This window comes from Silene latifolia, chromosome 1 (assembly GCF_048544455.1).
Source record: "Silene latifolia isolate original U9 population chromosome 1, ASM4854445v1, whole genome shotgun sequence".
In the NCBI taxonomy this organism is placed as follows: domain Eukaryota; kingdom Viridiplantae; phylum Streptophyta; class Magnoliopsida; order Caryophyllales; family Caryophyllaceae; genus Silene; species Silene latifolia.
This window is the reverse complement of record NC_133526.1, coordinates 55,592,787-55,618,193: the sequence shown is the minus strand read 5'-3', so window position 1 is coordinate 55,618,193 and position 25,407 is coordinate 55,592,787. Positions and strand designations below refer to the sequence as shown.

Here is a 25,407-nt window from a genome sequence, read left to right as displayed (position 1 = left end):
ATTTAAAGCAAAAAGAATAAATTTTCAAAGCTGTCAAAACAGAAATCCTTCGATCCAGGGACATAAGTGCTCGATCGAGGAACAAAAGGGCTCGATCGACTGAACTGCAAGTCGATCGAGAGGGTTGCCAAACAGAAAGTGCTCGATCGACTAAACTGGTGGTCGATCGAGTACCTTTATCAGCAAATCTACTCGATCGAGTACGAGGACAACTCGATCGAGCAGTAGGGTTTAGAAAGGGGTCGATCGAGTACAACAGGGACTCGATCGAGCAAAAACAAGACAGAAATAGCACTCGATCGAGTAGAAATACGCTCGATCGAATGCAAACATGGCTGAAACTTCAAAACCCTCGTGAAAACAGTTTGTCGAGACAAAATCAATTGCAATTTTGATCAAAAACGCATCAAAACAATTTAACAATTGACAAAACTTGACATGTTGCTATAATCTCCGTATAAAATAACAACATGTAAAAGAACAAATCGAAAAACAACCCAAGACAAAGCCCGTGTAAAAAAAACAGCCGCACGGTTTTAACAAAAACGCAACATCCGTGTATACAAGGCACGGATTTCGAGACAAACAAAACCGTTTCAAAATCGTTTTATGAAAAACACATAGAAAAATTTACGTGGCCTCGCTCTGATACCACTTGTGGGGTAATATCCGTATAAGACCCTCTAAATTTAGGACTATAACGTAAATTTAACATGCGAATATCGTCATAAAACATAAATACAATAGAGAAACGATAAAGATAAAGAATCAACCTCGGGTCCTTTGATGCACGGCGTAAAGAACAGAAATCAACAGAGATTTCCTCCTAATTGTTGCACCCAAGACCGTCTGAGAAATGCCCTTGTGCTAGAAGGTGTTCTCTGATTGCCTTGCAATATTGAGAGAACTTGTTGTGAGGTTTTCGAGATGTGAGATCTAGGTTTCAGAGAGAAAATGTCTCCAAAACCCTAATTATTTTCACTAATGTTGATTAGGTTAGAAGGGAGGAGAAGCTCTCCCTTTTGTTCTCCTAATCTCGGCCAAACCGAGTCCATGGGGAGGAATTGGGCTTTTCCATTTCCTCTTCATTTTAACTCGTAGTCCGTACCCAAATGACTAAATGTATATGACGCGGTTTTTATAAATTGTCATCGGTTATCGGCTATTAAAACATCAACTAATAACACGGGTTAGTTGAAATATTAATACATGTCCGACAAAGACGATATTGTATAATTATATTCAATATACATTTAATTAAATATAAGACGCTTATATTCAATTTACGAATTAACTGCTTAATTCGCCTTAGCCATTATTATTTAATCCGTATTAAATAAAATATCTCAACATCACATTTTGACTAAATATTAGTCAAATAACTCAGACTAACTGGTTAGTCAAAATTGGCATCTACATGACTGTATTTTCATACTGTCACGTCTCTCAAACGTATCCTATAGGTGTGACTTTTAGGGACCAGTTGATCACCGCCATCTGTATGACAATAACGTCAAACTTATCTAGCAAGCCAACCGTTATTGATAAACGTGGATCAACTGATAATAATACTAAAAGTATGCCCTTTGATCCTTTTAGAGGTTTATAAGTCCTTGCACTAACTGTTAAGGACACCAACCCCAACAGGTTCCATTATGGTCCTGTTAGGAACTAGCTTGACGCTTTTACCTCCACATTTTCATAACATATTTTGCCTTTTCTCACCTGAACCTCACTATTCCCAAATCATTTGCAACCCCTCGGCTGTGACGGACATTATTGGTTGGAATTTGTGCATTAGTACTTGAATTGTCTTTCATTTTTGTTGCATGCATGCTATATAGGTCGCAGTTAAGTGAGTGACTGTCTTTTCTTCTCTCTTTTACATATAACATTCACCCTTTGCTTCATGAGAGAAGAGTGACCACGAGAGAGTCCAGTTTTGTTGGTCTTGCAAGGTCGATAGGTCAGCTTTATTTCTGAACAGCTTATAATTCGTTTGCGTATTGACTGCTTAGCTTTAACTGTTAATTTTTGTTGCATTAAATTGGTTCAAATAGACTAGTTAAGCTAGCTCTGAGTTATCATTTCCGTTCCATTAGTTTAGTTTTGAGTTTACTCGAGGACGAGTAAAGGTTCGGTTTGGGGAGATTTGATACGTGCCTAATGTATAGTCTTTTTAGCCTATTTCAGCACGTATTTCTATGCATTTTCATATTGTTTTTATGATATTTTGCCCCGAATTGGCTACTTTGGTTCGTTTTGTCCATTTTGTAGAAATGAACGCGAAAGTAGTGGAATCGTACCCTTTTTCGTCCTTTTTGCATGCATTTAGGGGAGACGAGATTTTCCTGAGTGAGATACTGTATTTGGAAGCGTCGTGGCACGCAATACGAGGCACTTAGACGCGGACCTGAGCTGAATTGAAGATATAGTTACTCGATCGAGCAGTTTACCACTCGATCGAGTGGTTTTTACTTCCTCTGATGATCGATCGAGTGGTTTTTCACTCGACCTTATGCTGCACAAAGACCAAGTCCTCGATCGAGTAACTATTTGGTCGATCGAGCTGTTTTGGCTGAAGAGTTGGTCGATCGAGTGGTTTTAATCCACTCGATCGAGTGGTTTTGTTAGGTTTGGGCTTTAACTAGCCCGCGTGATGTTTTATTTCGCTAAAACTTATTTTGTTTGCTATTTAAGCACGCATTACTAGGTTAATTAGGATTATCTTTCATATTATCAAACACTCTACTGTAAACTTTAGAACGCTGCTTTATTCTTCTTCACTGTTACTTTATTTCGGGATTGCTTTTACTCGGATTTTGTGTTCTTTACGCCGGATTCGCTTGGATTGTAATTCCTTCTCTCCCTTCAATAATAATTAATCATTTGCTTGATTTTATTATTTGTTTCGTTGCATTCATCCTTTACCCTAATTTTCCTTATTGCGATCTATTGTTACTTCATAATGTTTACTGCTGGAGAATTGTTTGTTGTTAGTTTAATTACCGATATGAGTAGCTAAACCCCTTTCATGTTGGGATTAGGGAATCTGCGGTAGAAATGTGACGATGTAGTGAATGAATTAGACGAATTGATTATGAGACCCTGTCACTATAGCAATTTAACTGTATTTATCCGACCTAGTTGAGTGCACGCTTCTATGTCACCCTTTAATCTGGCTAAAATTAATCCTGGATCGAAAGATTGGACTAAATAGGCCTGCTATAAATAGTAGACTACCCTAATGAGGACGAAAGTTAAGTTAGTGGTATTTTAGGATAGAAAGTGGACCGAAAGGACCTTTCCACATCCGTCTCACATTAGTTCGTCTGAATCATTTACAGCTGAGTTGCAGGATTACCGTAGTGAACCGAATTCCCGACATGTCCCTCTCTTCTTGATAGTTTAATCATATTTTATTGCCTTTACTGCTCTTTACCTTCTCTCTTTTCTTTAACCTTCGTAGTTTAGAACCAAATTCAAACAAATCCCCAATTGTTACCATAGGATTAGAATTAGACAGCTATAATTACATTACCTCCCTGTGGATTCGATACTCGACTGCCTCTACTACATTTTAGTTTAGACCATTAGGTTTTATCTTTGATAAGGTTGCGATAGCCGTGTCATGTACGAACAAGGAGAACTGAGCCACCTATTACCACGTGGGGGCAAGCAGCAAGATAAGGTAGGCTCCACGAAGCCTGAAAATTCACCCACATGCACCAAGATCATAAACGTGATAACATGCGGCTCAGATATAAGTGGACTAACATACTCGGCAGCCAAGAGGCATGCCACCGGTACTAAAGGAGATAGACCAGTAAATTCTTGCAGAATTTCTCACAGTGATCTGCCAGCAGTCACCTTCGATGAGGGAGATACGTATGACGAACGGGAACATCATGATGCACTCATTATCACCTTGTCAATGGCTAACTGCACAGTTAGAAAGGTCTTGGTAGACACAGGCAGCTCGGTCAATCTGATTATGCTGAAAACCATAGAGAACATGGGATTCAGCGAGAAGGATTTGTAGAAGAAGACTATCCCACTAGTAGGCTTCAACGGAGAGACAGCCAACTCACTGGGCGAGATAGTTATCCCTACCTACGTGGGAGGAGTCAATAAGCAGATCAGATACCTGGTCATTGACGGACCCTCTACCTATAATGTCATCCTGGGAAGACCGTGGCTACACCAGAAGAAATCAGTCCCTTCAACGTATCACCAATGCATAAAATTACCCGCACCATGGGGAGTAGAGACAATAAGAGGAGATCAGGAGGAAGCTAGAGGCTGCTACAAGAAGGCACTAAAGTGCACTGCCAGCCTTCCTGCATAACAATTACAGAAACAGCCTGTCCAGGATGAATACATCGAGCCCCCAGCAGAAGAGCTGGATCAAATTAACCTGGATAAGCTGCACCCAGAAAGAACTGTGCTAATTGGAGCTGGATGCACAGGAAGCTTAAGACAACAATTAATCAAATTTCTGCAAGACAACATAGATTGTTTCGCATGGTCACAAGACGACATGATAGGGATAGATCCGTCCATCATAACGCATAAGCTCAGTGTGGACCCAAAGTGTAAGCCCGTCCAACAGAGAAGAAGAAAGTTTGCAGCAGAAAGAAACAAGGTGATCAACCAGGAGGTAGATAGCCTCATGGCAGCGAAGAAAATAAGAGAAGTAAAGTATCCAGAGTGGTTGTCTAACGTAGTAGTGGTGCCTAAGAATAATGGAAAGTGGAGAGTATGCATGGACTTCACCGACCTCAACAAAGCATGCCCTAAAGATCCCTTCCTGCTGCCTCATATTGATGCAATGGTGGATGCGACAGCTGGGCACGAAATGTTGACATTCCTGGACGTATGGAGTGGGTACAACCAGATCAAGATGGATCCTGCAGATCAAGAGAAAACGGCATTCATATCTGAAAGAGGAATATATTGTTACAATTAGGGCTGTTAATGAGACAAGACGGCTTGCGAGCAACTCGAGCTCGACTCGGTCAAAACTCGGTCAAAGCTCGGCTCGTGTGAGCTCGGCTCGGGCTCGGGGTCAGCTCGAGTGCTTAACGAGTCAAGCCGAGCTAACGTTGACTCGGCTCGAAAAGCTCGTGAGCGGCTCGAACTTGTATTATAGTTAGATAAGATATTTCTCATATTTTATAAAAATATTATCATGATTATATATTTGTATCACACATATAAAAAATGTCTTATTGATTTTCCAATATTTGTATATTAAACTTTCGAGCCCTGTTATTAAAAATATCGAGAGAAAAAACAACAAAATTCAACAATTATATATAGGCTCGAGTTGAGCTCGAATTTGGCCCGAGCTCGTGTTAAAGCTCGCATGCTTGATAACGAGCACAATTTTTTCAAGCTCGGGTAAGCTTGAGATTGGCTCGAGCGCGAGTTTTACTTTATGAGCACAAGCCGAGCAAGGCCAAGCTCGGGCTCGGCTCGGCCCGTTAATAGCCCTAGTTACAATGTCATGCCCTTTGGCCTAAAGAATGCAGGCTCCACATACCAAAGGCTGGTCAACCGCATGTTTAAAGAACAAATAGGAAGAACTATGGAGGTGTATATTGATGACATGGTGGTAAAGTCAGAAAAAGCCAAAGATCATATGCGGCACCTGGCAGAAACATTTAGCACCCTGAGGGACTACAAAATGAAGCTAAATCCATCTAAATGTACCTTCGGGGTATCCTCTGGCAAATTCTTAGACTACATTGTAACTCAAAGAGGGATAGAAGCCAGCATCGAGCAGATCAAAACCGTCTTACAATTGGAGTCACCTGAAAAGCCTAAAGATGTTCAAAGACTAGCTGGCAAGGTAGCAGCCCTGAGCAGGTTCATCTCAAGATCCTTAGATAAGTGCAGGCTATTTTACGACATACTAAGAAAGAGCCAGAAATTTGAGTGGACCGCGGATCACGAGCAAGCATTCAGAGAGCTGAAACACTACCTCAGCAGCCCACCACTGCTATCAAAACCGGAACCAGGAGAACCACTATTCCTATACCTGGCCGTCACAGAGGCGGCAGTGAGCGTTGTCCTAGTCAGAGAGCAGGAAAGGAGCAGAAGCCAGTATACTACGTTAGCAAGTCTCTGCTGCCGGCAGAGACCAGGTACACATCTCTTGAAAAATTAGTACTAGCACTGGTAGTAGCATCTTACAAGCTGCGCCCCTATTTTGAGTCCCATACCATACATGTTGTGACCAACTACCCGCTGAAATCTATCATGAGGAAACCGGAACTGTCAGGCAGAATGTCAAAGTGGTCTGTACACCTCAGTGGGTACAATATCCAATACGACCCCAGAACAACAATCAAATCGCAAGCACGGGCAGACTTTGTGTCAGACTTCAGCCCAGCCATCCAAAATCTGGCAGACGAGGAAATCCTCACCTTGGAGGAGAACAAGGAGGCAGAGGTCTGGCAGATGCATATTGACGGAGCCTCCAACCAAAGGGGGGCAGGTGTAGGGGTGATCCTACGGTCACCACAGGGAGACCTGATAGCACAAGCGGTAAGATGTGAATTCAAGGCAACCAATAATGAAACAGAGTACGAGGCCTTGATATTAGGAATGAAGCTAGATCTGGAATTAGGAGTCAGGCACCCGCACATATCCAGTGACTCTCTACTAATAGTCAACCACGTAAATGATGAGTTTATAGCCAGAGATTCAAAAATGATTGCATACTTAAAAGTAGCAAGGGAGTTAAAGCAGAAATTCGAAACTTGCAAGCTTAAGCAGATCCCCAGAGATCATAACGTGGAAGCAGATGCCTTAGCAACCCTGGGGGCAACATTCAAACCAACAGAGCTATCCAGCATTCCAATAGCACATATGCTAGAGCCTTATATCCAGAAGGCAGATGAAATAGATAGAGGAGAACATGAGGATCCACAGAACGGAGAGGGAGTCCAGGCAGCTACAGAGGTAGGTGAGGACTCTCAGCCAGCCGATCAGCCGCCTGACCAAACAGCCGAACAGGCAGATGACCTGGATTGGCACACACCCTACCTAGACTGGCTGCGTCATAGCAAGCTGCCAGATCACAAGAAGGAAGTGAGGGCTTTCAGAGTAAAGGCCTCCCGGTTCATACTTATTGACGATATACTATTCAGGAAGTCGCTGGCAGGCCCCTACTTACGATGCCTGGACAAGGAGGAGGCACAGACTGTATTACATGCTCTCCACAGTGGCGAATGTGGAAACCATGCATGGGGCAGGAGTCTGGCAAATAAAGCTCTCAGGCAGGGATACTTCTGGCCCACAATGAAGGCAGATGCAACAGAATATGAACGCTAGTGTGATGCCTGCCAGCGCTCAACACCAATGATCCATCAGAACCCTTGCACCCTATCATTTCTCCCTGGCCATTCATGGCATGGGGCATGGGGCATGGACATAGTAGGACCTCTGCCTAGAGCCACAGGAAACAAGACATAGATGCTGGCAATGACAGATTACTTCTCCAAGTGGATAGAGGCAGAATCATTCACGGAAGTAAAAGAAAAACAACTCATTTCGTTTATAAAACGAAACATCATTTGTAGGTTTGGTATCCCATCAGAAATCATATGTGACAATGGCTCACAATTTATCTCCAACGATACCGAGGGATACTGTGCCAGGTGGAACATCACCCTGAAAAAGTTAGCATCCAGGACTCCAAAGTCCAACGGGCAAGCTGAATCTAGCAACAAAATCATCATGGACAACCTGAGAAGGAGGTTACAGGAGTTAGGAGGAAAGTGGGCAGATGAATTGCCACTGGTATTGTGGTCAGATAGAACAACGCCAAAGATAGCAACAGGTCAAACACCCTTCAGCCTGGTGTTCGGTGCGGAAGCAGTTATTCCATGAGAAGTTCTGGTTCCCACTCACAGGTATGGACGTATGACAGGGGAACTGAACAATGCAGAGATGATCAAAAGCCTGGACACAGTTGACGAGCTGCGAGCAAGTGCAAAAATATGTCTGGTTGCCTACAAGCAGTCAGTGGCCAGGAGTTACAACAAGAATGTGAAAGTCAGGCTCCTGGAGGTAGGAGACCTGGTTCTCCGAGAGGTGTTTCAAAACACTAAGAATCGAAAGGCAGGTAAATTCGCCTACAAATGGGAAGGACCATACCAGGTAGAAGGAGTTGTTGGCCATGGTGCATACAGACTGATGACTATGGACGGTCAAATCATACAACGCCCATGGAACATACTTCAACTGAAGAGATATTACTTTTAATAATAAGTAGATTTTAGCCTTCAGAATGATGTACTATGAAAAGCCAAATCATTTTGAAATAAAAATCCGGTGGTAGGCATACCGCCAATTTCATTCCTATTTCTGATATCTCCAACTGTTTCAAACTTTAAACTACTATTAGATGGTGTGGTCTGGCAGCGTCCTGGGACCACAATTGTTCTGGTACCCCATGAGATGGCGTCAGGTACTTCACATCATTTTAATAGATTTTCCTGTTTTCAAGCTTCTCTAAGTACATCACTCTCAATCCTAATGTCTATGGTACGTTGAAAGGATATCTAGCAGGACTGTCAACTGCCAACGCGGGGTGACAATGCACATGGCACTCCAACATGCCTAACCTACTTTCTCCATCAGGAGCACCCTCACCAGGCGAACTGTAAGGGAGCCTGGTTGACAGCTAAAAACGCTTACCCAGCTACCCCTGATACCACCCCCTGGACGTAGCTCGCACTAATCGCAATTAATCAGGACCCCAGCATGCATGCACACATACATGGAACGTAGGGATCTCTGCGCTACCAAAATCCTGCAGCGTCCCATTGGTCCTAGAATGACGATGAACTTGCCTAAATTACGCCCATGTTGGCTTTAAATGAGATGAACACATCTTGCATCATGAACAAGGTTAAGTAGTCCAAAATTGTGGCATACGCCTAAATCAGTTGTCAGACTGACACGACAGCTAGCTGAGTCGGGATCAGCCTTTTCAGGCTGACACGACTGGTCTAAATCAACCTCTCAGGTTGACACGGCCACCACACCTTACATTGCGGCATACGCCTGAATCAGTCAGCAGAGTGAAACGACAGCTAGCTGAGTCAGAAAGTCAGCCTCTTCAGGATGACAGGACTCACCTAAATCGGCCAGCAGGCTGACACGGCAACCTCCTAAACTAAGGAAACCTAAGGAACAAGCACACAGGATATAAGCTAAAACTTGCCAAAAATTAAGGAAAGGGGCATTCCAAAACATGGACAAAATACGGCCCCCGAGTTTAATCGCCACGTTGGCGGAGCTACCAGAAAAAGTTTAAAAACTTACAAGTCTGCCACCACTGGGCCAGACTACCAAAAAGTTCATTGATATAAAAAAAAAAGACAACTTAATTATTGGTCAGATTAATGACCTCCACTTCTGGCACCTCCTCTCTGCCTGCTGACCCTCTGTTTCAGGTACCGTACCAGCTTGCACACCCTCAGCTGCCATAACTTCCTGAGCTCCGTCAGCAGCATCCTGGGGCATTCCAGCATCTCCACCAGCAGCTTGCTCAGCCAGTGCAGGAGAATTCACTTCCTCAACTTCACGCATCAGTGCACTCAGATCAGGTGGAGTGGGGTAGAGCATCTCCAGCTGTCTCTCCTCCTCCTCTATAGCTTTCTAGGTGGGAGCCTCCTCATGAGCAGCACGCATCCCGTTGATTTTTCCCCGCCAGGTAGCATAGGCAACAACATTGGTGGCCAGGGAGATCAGCTCGCTGATCTTCTCATCAGAACGCTTGAGGGAATCAGAGAAGGTGCTGCACACCTCTTGAGTGCGTGCCAGCTGATCAACCCCTTCCTTTAGCTTCTTCTTGGCACCAACGAGCTCAGCCTTCAGCTTCACCACGCGTTCCTTCAGATCATATCACTGCTGCGCCAAATCGGAAAATGTCCCCTTCAGCTCTTGGTTTTTGGCGTTGGTGGCGCGACTGGTGGTTTGCACTATGTTGATTATCTTCCTGTTGTAAAGAGCAGACTGGAGGGTCTAGGGTAGAAAAAATCAAAAGTCAGCAAGAAGGATTAAAAAAATATATATATATATTTTGGAACAGGTAGAAGACGAAGATCACTTACCATAAAGGCGTTGTGCACGTCGTTCTCAACCATCTCCTCTGGAGAAAATTCCGAGAAAGCCTCTTTTAGAGGAGGGAAGAGCAGCTGGTCGATCTCTGGCCAGTAGGGCACTTTATCAACATTCCCAAAACCCTCTGGGAAGTGAGCAATGGTGCCTCCGCTAGCTGAGGCACGAGGACTGGTAGGAGGAGTAGGGGGATGACGACAATGGATCAACCTCCAAAGGTTCAGGCATAGTAGAACTGGAATGAGTAGAAGGAGTCTGGAAAGAGGTAGCAGGAGCACTCCTCTTGGAGGCAGATGCCACGTCGGAACTGGCAGTAGATCTCTTTCTTTTGCGCTCTGGAGGATAACTTCCAGAGGACCAACTTTTGAACCTGCAAGCAGACATCGTCTCAGGCGTCAGGAAAATTAAAGCTGTCAGTGAAGTAGCATGCAAACTGAAACAACTGTAAAGAGGCTTACAAGAAGACATGATGTGAGGTGATTGAAGGGGGTTGGAGGAGGAAGCAGGCGAGAAACCAGGAAGCAGGTCAGAAAACTTTCTCTCAGATTAAGTGATACAGAACAACTTGCTGCGGGCAGGGATCTGGGCACCAATGCGAGTCAGGTAGCAGGGACCTGCGCGAGGACGATGAAGTAATCTAGTAAGCAGCAAGATAAAGCGAACTAGGAGACAGGGAGGCTACTTACTCGAAGTTATGACCCATTTCTCGAAGATATAATCGGCAGGCGGCTGGATAGAGTCCTTCCTCACAAAGAAGAAATCCTTAAACCATTTCTCATCTCGAGATTTGGACACATGCCTGAAGGGAGCCTCTCCAGAGCCCCAGAGTGAGAACTGGCCCTTACCCAGGGACCTGTTATTGTACATGTGGGCCAGATCGCCCAGAGAGATAGAGTTGCCAGTATTTTGACGAGCGGCTAAGGAGTAAAGAAGAACCCTCCAGACATTGGCGAAAATTTGTGCCATGTCAAAGTTGTTTGTAAAGATGAAGTCTTGGATGAGTTTAGGAAAAGGGAAGCGAAGACCATATTTAAATGGGTATAAATAAAAGCAAACCCATCCTGGACGAAGGGCATCAGCTTTTTGACCCGGTTCAGGGATGGCGATATCTACCCCGTCACCAAGACCAAGCAAACCCTTGATCATAGGAATGTCAGCAGAGGTCAAGGCAGAGTCACAGTCATGGGGGTGAGCGAAGATTCCCCGGGAAGGAAAGACCGGATCAGGATTGCGGTCAGTAGGTATGGAAGTTGATGAGGAGTGTCGGGTTTTGTCCATTGTGAAGAAAGAGAAAATGAAAATTAAGAAGAAAAGAGGAGGGAAATACCTGGTGGAAGGGACGATGGAGGATGAAACAGTGGAGCCGGCAAGGTGAGAAAAGAGGGAGGTTAAGGATTTTAGAAGAGAAAGGGGGAGTTTTTATGAAAAGTGATTAATGGAAGTGGGGGTGGAGGTTGAGGTTATAAAGGAAGAGAGAGGGAGTAGGGTGCGAGAAAAGAAGGGGTGGGCGGCTGAAATGATGGAGTTGCATGAAAAGGAGTGTAAATGACGGCTTAGGGTTTTAACAGATGATTACGTAAATTCCTTACTCGACACCTCGAAGCGTACTTCACAAGAAATTTGGGGCAAACTGCTTGGGCGAAAAATCACATAATAGGAAAAGGCCCACTTAACAAATAATGGGTCACAAAAGAGAGGATAAGGAGAAGGGGAGCCCACAGTTGGAGTAAGCACGGGGGAAGGGGAGTGGGCTGGTATACGCGGAAAGGGACCAAGAAAGCCCATTGGAGGAGACGCTTAGAATTAGGAAAGGGGAGTTAGGGAGAAGTTAGAGAGAAGTCAGGGAGATCATGGAGAATTGAGGGAGACGACCAAACATGGAAAAAGTTGTTATGGAAGTTATATTCCTTTTCCATAATCAAGGAGGGATATGACTAGGGTTCTTACCCTATAAATAGCCAAGGGAGCAATCAAAGAAGGACATTCACACATTCACATTGATATTTGCATACACACACATACATTCATCCAAGATCTTATAAGCTCGATACCTCGTGCTAGAAAGATTAGCACTACGATACAATTGTAATCATCCTCCTATTTGAAGCTAGTACAATATTCGGCAGGGTACCGTCCCTCCCGCGGTTGTTCCCACATTGGGTTTTCCGCGTCACCAAATCTTACGTGTTAATTTATATTTCGTACTTTATTCCTTTATTTAAATGTCATCATACAAACAAACAATCAGATATCCGACGAATAAAACCGCATTGACCCGAATCAACCAATTTGGTAAAAAATACCTAAACACTTTATTCGATCTTTCTATTTTTATTGTTATCATGTTTAATTTATATTATCTATGCATTATTATTGTTGATTCGATGATGATACGTAGCTAATTCCCTTCTGCTAAGACTAGGGAATCCATGATTATGAAGGTGTAGTAATTGATTTATTAGGTTAATGCTTGTGTAGTCTTTGTTGTTAATCGCTGCAATTAATTGTTTCTGTCTAATTGAGTCGACGCAATTAGTCATTTAATCATAGTAAACCTTGACCTGGACCGGAAGGTTGGAAAGGGTGAGACTCGTGGCGAACATTAAGGCACCATGGTGAGGGCGGAAGCTAAGCTATTTGTGCTTTAGGGCGAATTGAGACCGGAAGGAGATATTTACTGCCCCATAGATCATACTTGCATTGACCTGAGACCTGGATTGCTTGACTGAATGATCATGGTGAACCGACTATCTTAGCTGCTTTCTCCTTATTTACCTGATCTTTATTCTCTTGCCTTTTTCTCTTCCTTAATCTCTTTAGTTTAGAACAACAAATTCAAACCCCCAATTTGGTTACCGTGACGGACTTAGTAAAGCTGATATTTTCCCATCTCCCTGTGGAGATCGACCCGACTTTCCTAGCTATATTAGTTAGAGTCAGTTGGTTATTTTTGATAGGTATACGACTGCCTTGTCAAGAATCTTGATATCTTATTGTAATGGGTTTAAATAAGATTTATTTTAGGAATAAAAATGCTTTATTACTAAAATTGTTTATTGTTTGAGAAACAATAAAGATAAGAATGAATGGTTAATTATTATTACAAGATGTTGTGAATTATAATTATAAGACCAATTTTATTTATGTGAACAAGTATCACTAGTCAATTTATTGTATATAATTTAATTAATTTATAAAATGATATTTATGTGATAAATATGCATTAAATTAATTAGTAACATGTAAAATACTATATGTAACATATTGTGTGACAAATGACAAATTGATAAAATAAAATGGTAGTCCATTTTATGGAGGTTGGACTGAAATGGAGGGAGTGTTAGTGGGTTTTGGTTGTTTTATTTTATTTGATAGAATGACATGATGATGTCTACCTAAAACTAGCCTTACACCTATTCTTACACATCTTACACATTCAATTCTTGTAAAGACAAAAAGAGGAAAGTAAGATGCCCTCGGCCTCTTTGGACACACCCTACCCGGCCTCATCTCCTCTTTATGAGAACTTTTGTTCTCATTTTTCCACTTACTCATTCATTCACATCTCCTACATTAAAAACATTCACATATTCTCTCAATCTCTCTAAAACAAGTTTTTAGAAATACAAGCATTTGTTCATCCATTCTAATATCAAAATAAGATTACTAGTGTAGTAATAGTGATAATATTAGAATTAATTTTAAGGATACTAGTTTATTAATCTAGTTAATTAGTATATTAGTTTAAGGGATAAGTCTTGGGTGCAATCTAAGGAGGATCTCTACTTTGGGATTTTTGGAGGATCATCCAACATATTAAGCTCAAGAACAAGTGAAGGAAGGTGACCTTACTTGTGCCTATATTTTCGAACCAACCAACAATGTAAGGGACATTGTTTTTCTTATAAATCTCTTATTTTGTTATGCATGCACTAGATCTAAAGAACAAATAATTAAGAAGTTAATTAGTTCACTATTAGGGGAGTCTAATAAGAGGTAAATAAACCTAACATTTTGGTATTTTCAATTACCCTTCTTAACATTAGGTCCCCTACTGCGAGGGTCCTGATTTTGACGTTTTTATCATATGTCCTGGCTACGGATTACCTGTATGATGCTGTTGGGCCCAGAATTGTCCTGCCTGACCAGATAAAGAATCAGGCAATGTCCAGAGCTAAACCTGAAGAAGAAATACTTAAAGCCAGACATTTGGAGTGCCTAGACAGGCACCAAGCAGGAGGGAAGCACAAGGTAAGGCAACCAAAAAGCCTGGCCCAAAGAAAGACTATAACAGGCACGAAGGCAGCACCATTAAAGCTGGTCAGGAGGCAAGAAAACCACAATCAGGATATAAACAAACTCCCTATACACGAGGAAGACCTATTCAAACGTACAAGAAGAGAATATAGAGGAAATAATCAAAGACATGAGCTGGAATATAGAACAAGAACACACAACCACCTCCGGGTAAATAGGCCACGGGTCCTATTTACCAGGAAACCCTAAACAAACTCAAAAAGCACCGTTGGAATATCACTATAAATAGCATGAAGGAAGGAAGAAGAAGGACACTTGCTTATTCACCCTGCAATCACACTATTACTCACATTATTGTAATCAATATTCAATTATTTACAACCTGTCTTATTTAGCAAAACGCCTGACATACAAATCCCCTGTCAGGCAACCGAAAATCATAGTGAAATCCCCTCATGGCTTGATACCCGTGGTTTTTTCCCTTATTCCCAGGGTTTTTCCACGTATAAATCCTTGTGTCTTTACTTTCTGCTTGTTTTTCTATTTAATTACATTAGTCAGGCGAGTCAAATTGAGTTAGATTACCCCTTAACATCTTCCCTGGCAGGACATTCTTATTCAGTAAAAATCCTGCCAAAACAATTGGCGCCCACCGTGGGGCATCTAGCTCAAAAATAGTCAAAACCCAAAACCAAATAGCACAAAAACTCAAAAAATGACTGGAGACAGTATTGAACAACAACTGGCTGCCGCCCAACAACAATTGTTAGAGATGGAACAGCTGAAACAGAACATGGCCCAGGCTGAAGCTGAAGTTGCAAAACTAAAGGAATCAGAGTCTAGCCTAAAACTAAGGCTAGGAGAAAAATCTTCAGGATCAAAACTGAAAGTTCAACCTGGCACGCCATTCTCCTCAATCATCAGGAACATTGATTTCTCCAACTTTGGTACTCCTACTCCATCAAAGTCCAAAGCAGAAGAAGAAACAGACTCAGAAGAAATTCAAAATGAAGAAGCTCTACCGGATCAAACCAATACAACAATAATGATGGCCATGCTCCAGGAAACTCAAAAACTCCATGAAAAATTTGAAAAGATTCCTGGAGTACCCACTCCCATTGAGGAGGCAAATCCAGAAAGATATGCTGACTCACCCTTTGTGGATGAGATAGCAAGGATAGATTTGCCAAAGAAATTTGTGGTTCTTTCGATGAGAATCTATGATGGGACCACAGATCCACAAAATCATGTAGCCTATTACAAACAAAGGATGTTGGCAGCCTCTATTCCCAGTGAACTACGACAAGTCTGCATGTGCAAGGAATTTGGAACAACCCTGAATGGGCCTGCCCTACAATGGTACATAAACTTGCCAAATGGAAGCATCAAATCCTTTGCTGACTTGGTCAACTCCTTCAACCATCAGTTCGCCAACAGCAGGGAACTTGAGAAGAGATCCAGTGATCTGTACAGGATCAAGCAAAAGCCTGGTGAATCAATTAGATCTTACATGACAATATTTAATAAAGAAAAGGTGTCAATTCCCAGATGTGATGTTGGAACAGCCGTGGAAGCTTTCAGGCAAGGGCTACCCCTAGACAGTGATTTATATGATACAATGACTATGAAGCCCTGCCATACCTTTGAAGATGTCTAGGCATTAGCCACAGGCTATATTTGGCTGGAAGAAGATAAAGATTTTAAAGCAGACAACACTGACAACAACTCAGGATATGACAAAACCAACCGGAAAAGTTCCGACCACAGAGGAAGCAGTTCCAGGCCATCTCCTTATACAAGGCCTGACAGATCAGAAGTCAACTATGCACAAGAACAACGAGGTAATTCCTATACTTATCCCCCTATCCAAGGGTATAACTTCTCTGTTGATATTGCAGGATTGATCGAAAGAATTGACAACATGGGAGACATTGTCAAATGGCCAAAGAAGACAAACAACCCCAACTCAAGGTGATCGGTCCGTTTCGTGTTCACAATTGAATAGATGTTGTCGTTGGGTCACGTCTGAATCAAAACACAATTAATAGCTTCACAAACAACTCTACAATTAGTAAAGAGGCAAGTAAAGGTCGGATCCCAAGGGACGAGAATTGAGATGAGATTTCTATTGAAACTAGTGGTGTCTTAGGGGTGTCACAATTTGGGTTGATGTAGAAGGTCACTAACTAAATAGCAATGAAATTAAATAAGCAAGATGAAATAAAAGGGTTATAAACAATTGATAAAAAGCACTAGGGTGTCATGGGGTCATAGGGGAATCATGGGAATTGATCATACAAACATGTTCTCAAATTATAAGCAAGCAATTATTGTTGTGATGGATTGAGTTGGGTTATATCTTACAATCCTAGGAAAGTTTGGGTCCCGGAGCCGAATCGATTAGATTGTACAACACCTACAAGTCGACTTAATCTTCCCTACTTAACAACATGCATGGTCTAATGAGACTCGAGTTGGTTTATGTCTTACAAGTCTCATTGAAAAGATAGGTGATGGGTAAAAAATGCAAGGATTCATAGGCTCACATTTCATCAAACATAACATGTGCATGAGTTGAGATCAAAACAAGCAAGCAAATAAATCATGAAAGCATATTAATTTAAGCATGAATCATTCCCCATGTTTGTTTCCCCTAATTACCCATTAACCCTAGCTAAGTCACTACTCACTCATTATCATGTTGATCATGCTAGCAAGGTTGTCAATCATACCAACAAAAGGAGACATGATGAATAAATGAAAGTAATTAACAATAATTAAAAAGGGATTAAGAGAATTATACCTACTAATGATTCCAATAATAAAGAAAAGAATAAAAGAAGTACTTGATGCTTGATTGAGAGGTTGTCAATCTCCCAATAATAACCCAAATAATCTTCAATTACCCAAAATAAAGGATGAACAAAAGAGATATTAAGGAAATAAAACTTGTATTAAAACTTGATTAATTGTTGATTACAAAACTAAAGAGGGATTTGATTCATATTAACTACTCTAATAATTGATGAGAAGAACATGCTCTTCTACTTAGACTAATGGGGTATTTATAGTGGAAATTAGGTGGATGCATTAGGGTTAACTAAGGGCTAAACTTGTAATTACACTTTTTAGATTGAGTAGGGAGACGCCGGTATTTTTCGAAGGAAGGGCTTCTTTCTTTCAAGCTTGAAGAAGCCGAAATTGTGCTGGGGAGGAATCCGGGCGTATTGGTGTCGGGACGGGCGGATTCAGGCGGGGGAAGACGGGCGTCTTCAAGGCAATCCGGGCGGATTCTCTGGTGGCTGCTGCCCGGGCGTCTTTGAAGGAAGACGCACGGATTGTGCTTGTGGAGGACGGGCGAATTGTGGAGAAGCCGCTCGGATTGTAGCTCAACATTATTTCTTCTTCTTTTCTTCCCTTTTCTTCATAAAATCCTTGGAGATTTCCACGGGGATGCAAGGATCCTTTCTCGTCATTGCCCAACTACTATAATATGTACAAAGGCCTTCTAATCTTGTCTCTCCTTGATGCTTGGTCATTGAATTCAATCAATTTAGTCTCGTTTTGCCATGAAAATGCAAGATTCTTACTCCTTTCCTACCAAGGGATCAAAATCTCAAAGAATATGCAAAACAAAGAACTAAAGACAATAAATGACCCAAATATGCACTAAAAAGCATGGGAACAAGGCTAATTCGGGGGCTAAATATGCGCTAATTATGGTCACATCAAATATCCCCAAACCGAACCTTTGCTCGTCCCGAGTAAAGAGGTGACAAAGACTAGGACCATTATTTAAACTAACCTAATAACATAGCCGATATGAGACAATTAGCGGGTCTCACTCCGCCCCTTCAACTCACAACAAGACAACCATGAGGTAGGATGCCTTCTTGCAAGGCAAGGTGAGTCTTGCCAAAATGGCGACACATCCAAACATTAAGCACACAAAATCAAATAATGGATGCATCTACAAAAGGAATAGCCACTTCCTCATCAAGTGGCGGAGGCAACTAAAAGAGAACAAATTTAAGAGCATATAATCCTTCACAAATACTAGTTCAACAAATTACTAAGTCTAAGAGGATGGCACTAAATCACCTCCAAATGGTGTTAAACTAGACTACTTTCGTCCTCAATTTCCAAATGCTTTCGTCAAGAGCGATCGGATGGTGGTGGAATGATGATCCCTATGATGCTAGTAGCATATGACATGACAAGTCTCGAATTCTCTACAAAAGTAAAGGTCATGGATCGTCCCAAGCTCGACAAAGTGGCTTGACAAAAAGGCATTTTGGGAATGAAATGCTCAAATCGTTATAAACAAGGGTGGATATGACTAGTATTCAAAAATTGACCTCATTTAACTTTCACATTTCAAAGATTTAAGATGGGGTTTGTCCCTTCCGGGCTAGTGTCCTTTGCTTTCGCCAATCGCTTATTAGGCAACCGGTTAACCTCTAGACAATAGCTTTTCGGGGTGATAGTCACTCTGTCTCTGGGCGGTCGAATTCACAACCGTGTGGGGGCCCAATTCAATGGATCCCTCTCCAAAGCACATCGAAGTGGTACGCCTCCATCAAAACAACTAAATTTCTCAACATTTCAACATTTCATAACATTTGAGGCTTCCTTAGCAATAAATTGCTTCCACATAACAAAATGAAATGAGCACTTCAAGCTTATTAATAGAAAGTATTTTTGGGTTGTCTTACCACAAGGTCAATCAAGGTCACCTAGACAAGTTAACCAAGTCCACATCGCATCACGGGGTTGGATAGGTGACTCACATGCAAACCCTTGACTAGGCTTTGGGTCATGGGTCAAAAGACACTAGTATGACACAATCTAGGGTGTTTTACAACCATTCTAGTAGGCAAAGTCTTAAGTTGAAAAAGTATTTGTAATGGCTTAGTTGCTCTTGTCAAAGTTCTCAATTAGGCACTTTTCAAAATATTTTATCTAAATGCAACTACATGCTATGATGAAACTATTATATACATCCTAATGCAAGTGATTCTATCAACTAATATGACATATAAACTAAATGCAAGTCCTAAGTTCACATTGTTATACCGCATCAATCAAAACAGAGCCACATAGTCATTAACATAAAGAGGAAAAATGAGATTGGAAAGATCATACCATGCGGTCTTCATGATCCTCATGTCTCGGATGTGGCGTAGTCAATCAATGTGAACAAGGATAGAACAAACATAATATATACAACAATATATACATGACTACACTACAAAAGAAATAAACATGTTTTTGGGTTTTTCAATTTTCAAATTTTTATGGATTTTCGAAATTTTTCAATTTTTTTTGGATTTTTGAATAAAAGTTAAGTTAGAATTCCCCATCCCCACACTAATATGGGCATTGTCCTTAATGGCCAAAATGATGGGAAATTATGCAAACATGATGCATGATTTCTACACTAAATGCAAACTACACTAATCTACACTACATGATGCATGGTTTTTGTTTATGACGGAGAGGATAATTTAGATTACCTCCCGTTGTGTATGCATTGACTTCCCCAAACCGATCTAGATACTATTGCTAATGTCCTAAGGATGGGTGTAGTTCATGCACACACTATGCAATGCATGAAACTAATTTGTCATTTTGGATTTTGAAAGGTGGGAACAATAAAATGAGAACACCTCAATGGGGCCGAGGTGTTAGTCCTCTATGGTGCTAGGACTACTCCAACAATGATCAAGAAAAATAAATAAAACAAATAGAGAAATAGACAAACCTCAAGAGGGTAGGAGCCTCTAAAGCTTGCTAATATTCCATCATATCATCACTATCATCATCTTCCTCATTAGAATTGGATTCATCACCACTTTCTTCTTCACTTTGCTCATCATCCTCTTCTCCTTCTTCACTAGCTTCTTCATCAATGTTATCATCAACCTCTTCATTACCGACAACCTCATTATCACCCGGAACAACCCTAGATGCACTCGGAAAGAGGACTTCCCTATCCGCCCAACTAGGCAAAGGACATGATGGGTCAAGTAGTCCTTGCCTAGCTAAGTGTAGGAGGGGTGGATATTGGGCTAAGTAAGCATTTTTCCGATCCTCGAAGGCTTGCTTGTGCATCTTTTGCATAAGAAGAGTCATATAATCTTTGCTTGCTTCAACACCTTTGGGTTTGAACTCTTGGTACTCGAAAGGGTAGGGTGGTGTGACAATGGAAGAGGAGGGCATTTCAATTTCACCCTTTTGTTGTCGGATAATGTACTCGGCCTCTTTTGAAAGGGGAAGTAGATAGTTGGTCCGGTGGACACTCAATCGACAAATCTTTGAAGGCAAAGTGAAAGATCTAGCCTCACTAGTGAGCCATCCATACTTGGTGTCAAGAGGGTTATGGGTAACCCACTTCTACTTGTGTATCATAGTATGAATATCAACGAGATGACCACCCTCTTTCGCCTCATACTTGTTATCCTTATTGAAGTTTGGATCAAAGTATTTAGCTAGGATAGTGACTAGGCCTCCATTCACAATAACGGTAGTGCCTTTCTTCCCACAATCAATATTTAGCCATCTATCCACCAAAAGCCTTAGAGAGTTGAAAGGCTTGGTGTGTTCCCTTCCAATGTTCAAAGCCGACTCAAGAAGAACAAAATCGAGTTTTGTGAAATGGTTGGTGTCTTTTCTTGCAATGATGGTGTTCCCTATGACCTTGTGCCATACTCTTATGCCCGGATGGTGGACAAAAAGAGCACGACTAGCATGAAAGTCTTCAAATTTCCTTTCGGAAATCGCCTCCCAAAGAGGGTCGGGGTCATACTTGCCAACATTCTTAAAATAACTCGGTGAATCACTAAGACCCAAAGCTTTACCCATTTCCTCAAAGGAGATGCGCCTACTAACATTAGCTAGACGAAACTCGATGGTCTCCATAGTCTCAACCTTGTTAACTTTCAAAGAACTCAAAAGATCTAAGGTAAGGGAGGGGTATGTCAATTCTTTTGATTCAAACAATTTCTCCAACCCCATGGCTTTAAAGAAGGCTCTAGTTTGCTCAAGGACACCCAACTTATTTAAGGTATCTTCACAAATAAACTTGGTGGATTGAAATGATTTTCTAGCAAACTTGGCAAAAGTGTCCCTATGGGATTTGGAAATGAAAATTACCTCCGGATAATTCGAAAGTTGAGCAATTTCCGGAGTAGTAGATGTTGTTGCTTCCATGGGAGGTTGTTGTTGTTGCACTTCCAAGTTTGGGCTAGCTACCACCATAGCCAATGCTTTCTTTGCTTGAAGACTCTTTTGCCTTAATGAAAGTGTCTTTGCCTTTGGTGCCTTTGCCTTTGTTGCTTTTGTTGCCTTTGTGGCTCCCTTAGTCCTTGCCATTGATGAATAAACCAAGAAAAGAGTGAAAAATCTTCAATTTGTAGTGTACCCAAATTGATTTAAAGATGAAAGGCTTTGCCTTTATGAATTCAAAAATCGACTCAAAGGTTGAAGATTTTGTGCTTGGTTTTGATTTTTGTTGAAAAAGGAGTGATTGATTTGTTGTTAAAAGGATGTTTTGGTTTGATTTTGGTGAATGTTGTTGAGGAATCTTGTTTTTGTGATGGAGAGGATGAGGGTTTTGGAGTTTATGAGTAGTGTTATGAATGAAGGAATGAAGAAATGAAGGTGGGAGGGTGTTTATAAAACCCGAAATATTTGAAAAGCAGGGGCAAGACGGGCGGATTCTGCTCGGGACGGGCGGATTCTGCCTTTTCTGGGTTGGGAAAAACTCGCCTAAAGACGGGCGTCTTTCAGTGAAGACGCTCGGATTTGCAAACACGGGACGGGCGTCTTCTCGAGAAGACGGGCGGATTCCTTTACAGGATTTTTCTTGTTTTCCTCGGCCCAAGAAGACGGGCGTCTTCCCTTCAGGACGGGCGGATTTTTGAAGACGGGCGGATTTGAATCCAGGACGCCCGGATTTGCTTACAGTCAAAAATATTTCAAAAGTTCAGCTCAGAGGGACGTGCGTCTTCTACCCAACACGCCCGGATTGCCTGAAGACGGGCGGATTCTCCTGAATCCGCTCGGATTCGACCCCTTTGTACCCGGATTCAGTTCCATCCGTGTACACCACATATCCCTTGTCATTCTTCCATTCTTCTTCATATCTCGTGTTCTTCATTGTGGGGGCACTACTAAGGCATGGATAGCCTAGGCAATTGCCATCCCCACACTAAGCTAAAGCACTACACATTAATTAAAATTATTAGTCCCTCCCTCACTTCTCTCAAACATGATAATTGTTTTGATCAAAGTATAAAAATTCAAAAATAACAAAAATGCAATATAAGAATTGAAATGCGAGTTAGGGAGTTAGAAATATTTACAAATGGTGGTTTAGGGAGGACTCCATCAAACTCTCATTCTTGATGAGATGTCAAGGGGGCATGTTCAAGGTGTTGTTGATGTTGCTCAACACCTTGAAAAAGTAATCAAACGCTTGTTCATTGTCATGATAAAGGTCTTCAATAGACCTTGGCCCTTGTTGTCGGTCTTGATCGATGGCATTACCAATGTAGGGATTAAAAATCCCTTCAAATATGTCGTCCCAAAGATCACAAACTTCATTAAGTTGATCATTGAAAATCTCTTGATTTGGTGGAGACAACTTTCCCATTTCTTTTTCTTGGCCAATAAGGCCATCTTCTTCATTGCTTGGCTTTGATGAGCTTTGCAAGCTCTCTTTGTCACAATTCACTTGCTCTTTGAATGGAGCATCTTTAATTTTCTTCTTCCATTGGAGTTCCGACTTCTTCCTTTCATCCTTCCGACTATAATGATCGATCATAAAACACGGTTCATGTAAACGGGGAGCTCTCATAGTTTTGTCAAGATTAAAAGTTATACTCTCATTTCCCACCTCTAGAGTGAGCTCTCCATGTTTTACATCAATCACCGCACCCGCGGTGTGTAAGAAGGGTCTTCCTAGAATGATTGGAATGTTGGAATCTTCCTCCATATCAACAATGACAAAGTCCACCGGGATGAAAAACTTCCCAATTCGTATGGGAACATCTTCCCATGTCCCTAATGGTGTCTTCGTCGATCTATCGGCCATTTGGAGTGTGATATTGGTGCACTTAAGCTCTCCCATCCCCAACCTTTTACTCACCGAGTACGGCATAACACTCACACTAGCCCCTAGATCACATAAGGCTTTGTTGATCGTGGTGTCGCCAATAGTACACGGTATTGAGAAGCTTCCCGGATCCTTTAGTTTTGGAGGTGAACTTCCTTGAAGTATTGCACTACTCACCTTAGTGAAGGCGATAGTCTCAAGTTTCCGGATCGACTTCTTCTTTGTGAGGATGTCTTTCATGTATTTCGCATAGGCCGGCACGTGATTGATTAATTCCGTGAAAGGAATCGAGACTTCCAAATTCTTCACAATTTCCATAAACTTTCCAAGTTGGTCATCAAATTTGGGCTCGGCTTGACGACTTGGAAAAGGAAGTCTAATCACAATGGGCTCCTTCTCCTTGACCTTGTCTTCATTTTTCTTTGAAATCTCTTCTTTTGATGATTCTCCATCCTTGGAGTTTTGCACAATTTCTTCCTTATCACTAGCTTCCACAACTTCATCCTCAACTTGCTTCTTTGGTGCTTCATACCTCGTACCACTTCTCAAGTGAATGGCACTAACCGTTTCATGTCTTGGGGGATTACCTTGAGGTGGTAATTGCCCCTTTTGTGTTTGTGAGCTTGAAGATGCTAGTTGAGTCAATTGGGTTTCCAACATCTTGGTGTGAGCTAGAATGTTGTTGATGGTGGTTTCCTTTTCTTGACTATCTTTTTGCATTTGAGTGAAAAATTCTTGTTGATTCTTTTTCATTTGGAGGACCGCTTTTTGAACATCAAAACCTTGGTCATTTTGGTGATTATATGAATTTTGATTTTGGTAACCTTGGTTTTGGTTGTAAAAGGGTCTTTGATTTTGGTTTCTCATGGGAGGTGGGGCGTATGTTGTTTGAGGATTTTGAACATTTTGGCTTTTGTATGAGAGATTTGGATGGAATTTGGTGTTTTCATTGTAATAGTTGGAATACGGGGTACCACTCTTGTATGCTTGGAAAGCATTCACTTGTTCATTTGTTCCCCTACATTCACTTTGGTCATGTCCCAAAGTTCCACAATTCTCACATATCCCACTTGGGATTGATGAAGATGCTATCATTGGCATTAACATGATGCTTTGGTGATTTTGAGGCTTCTTCAAGTCTAGCCATAGCTTTTTCAAACTTCAAATTGATTGTGTCAATGTGAGCACTAAGTTGAGCACCCAATTGAGTAACGGAGTCCACTTCATGCTTTCCTCCTCTAGTAGCCTTGTGAGGTCTACTATATTGTGAGTTATGGACCGCCATTTCCTCAATTTTGTTCCATGTTTGATTGTCATCAACTTCTGTGAACATTCCATTTGATCCCATATTGATAATGTTCCTTGAATCTTCATATAGACCGTTCCAAAATTGTTGTACCAAGAACCACTCGCTAAGTCCATGGTGAGGACATGAGCGACAAATTCCCTTGAACTGCTCCCAAGCTTCATACAAAGATTCTTCATCCCTTTGCTTAAAACCCGTAATTTGAGCTCTTAGCATGTTAGTCTTTTCCGGTGGGTAGAATTTTTTGTAGAAAGCTAGAGCCAATTTCTTCCAAGAGTCAATTCCGAGAGTGGCCTTATCAAGGCCTTTCAACCATTGTTTCGCGGTGCCAATTAGGGAAAAAGGAAATAAGACCCATCGAATTTGGTCTTGAGTTACACCGGTTTAAGAAATCGCATCACAATAGTCACAAAAGGTTTCCATATGGGAATGAGGGTCTTCACTAGGCATCCCCCCAAATTGGCTCCTTTCGACTAATTGGATAAAGGCGGATTTAGCAATAAAATTTCCGGTCAAATGTTGTGGTGTGGGAGTACCATTGGGTAGGTTCTCCTCGGTGGGTACGGAATGTGATGAAAACTTAGGCATT

The 25,407-nt window shown here is 41.6% G+C and overlaps 1 non-coding gene across 1 annotated transcript; it reads left to right on the top strand.

Annotated features, from left to right (window-relative positions):
- Nucleotides 1–24,927: 24,927 nt before the first annotated feature.
- On the top strand, nt 24,928–25,034 carry LOC141618460 (small nucleolar RNA R71). Its single transcript, XR_012531397.1, has one exon. It is a non-coding gene; the product is annotated as a small nucleolar RNA R71 (small nucleolar RNA).
- Nucleotides 25,035–25,407: the final 373 nt, after the last annotated feature.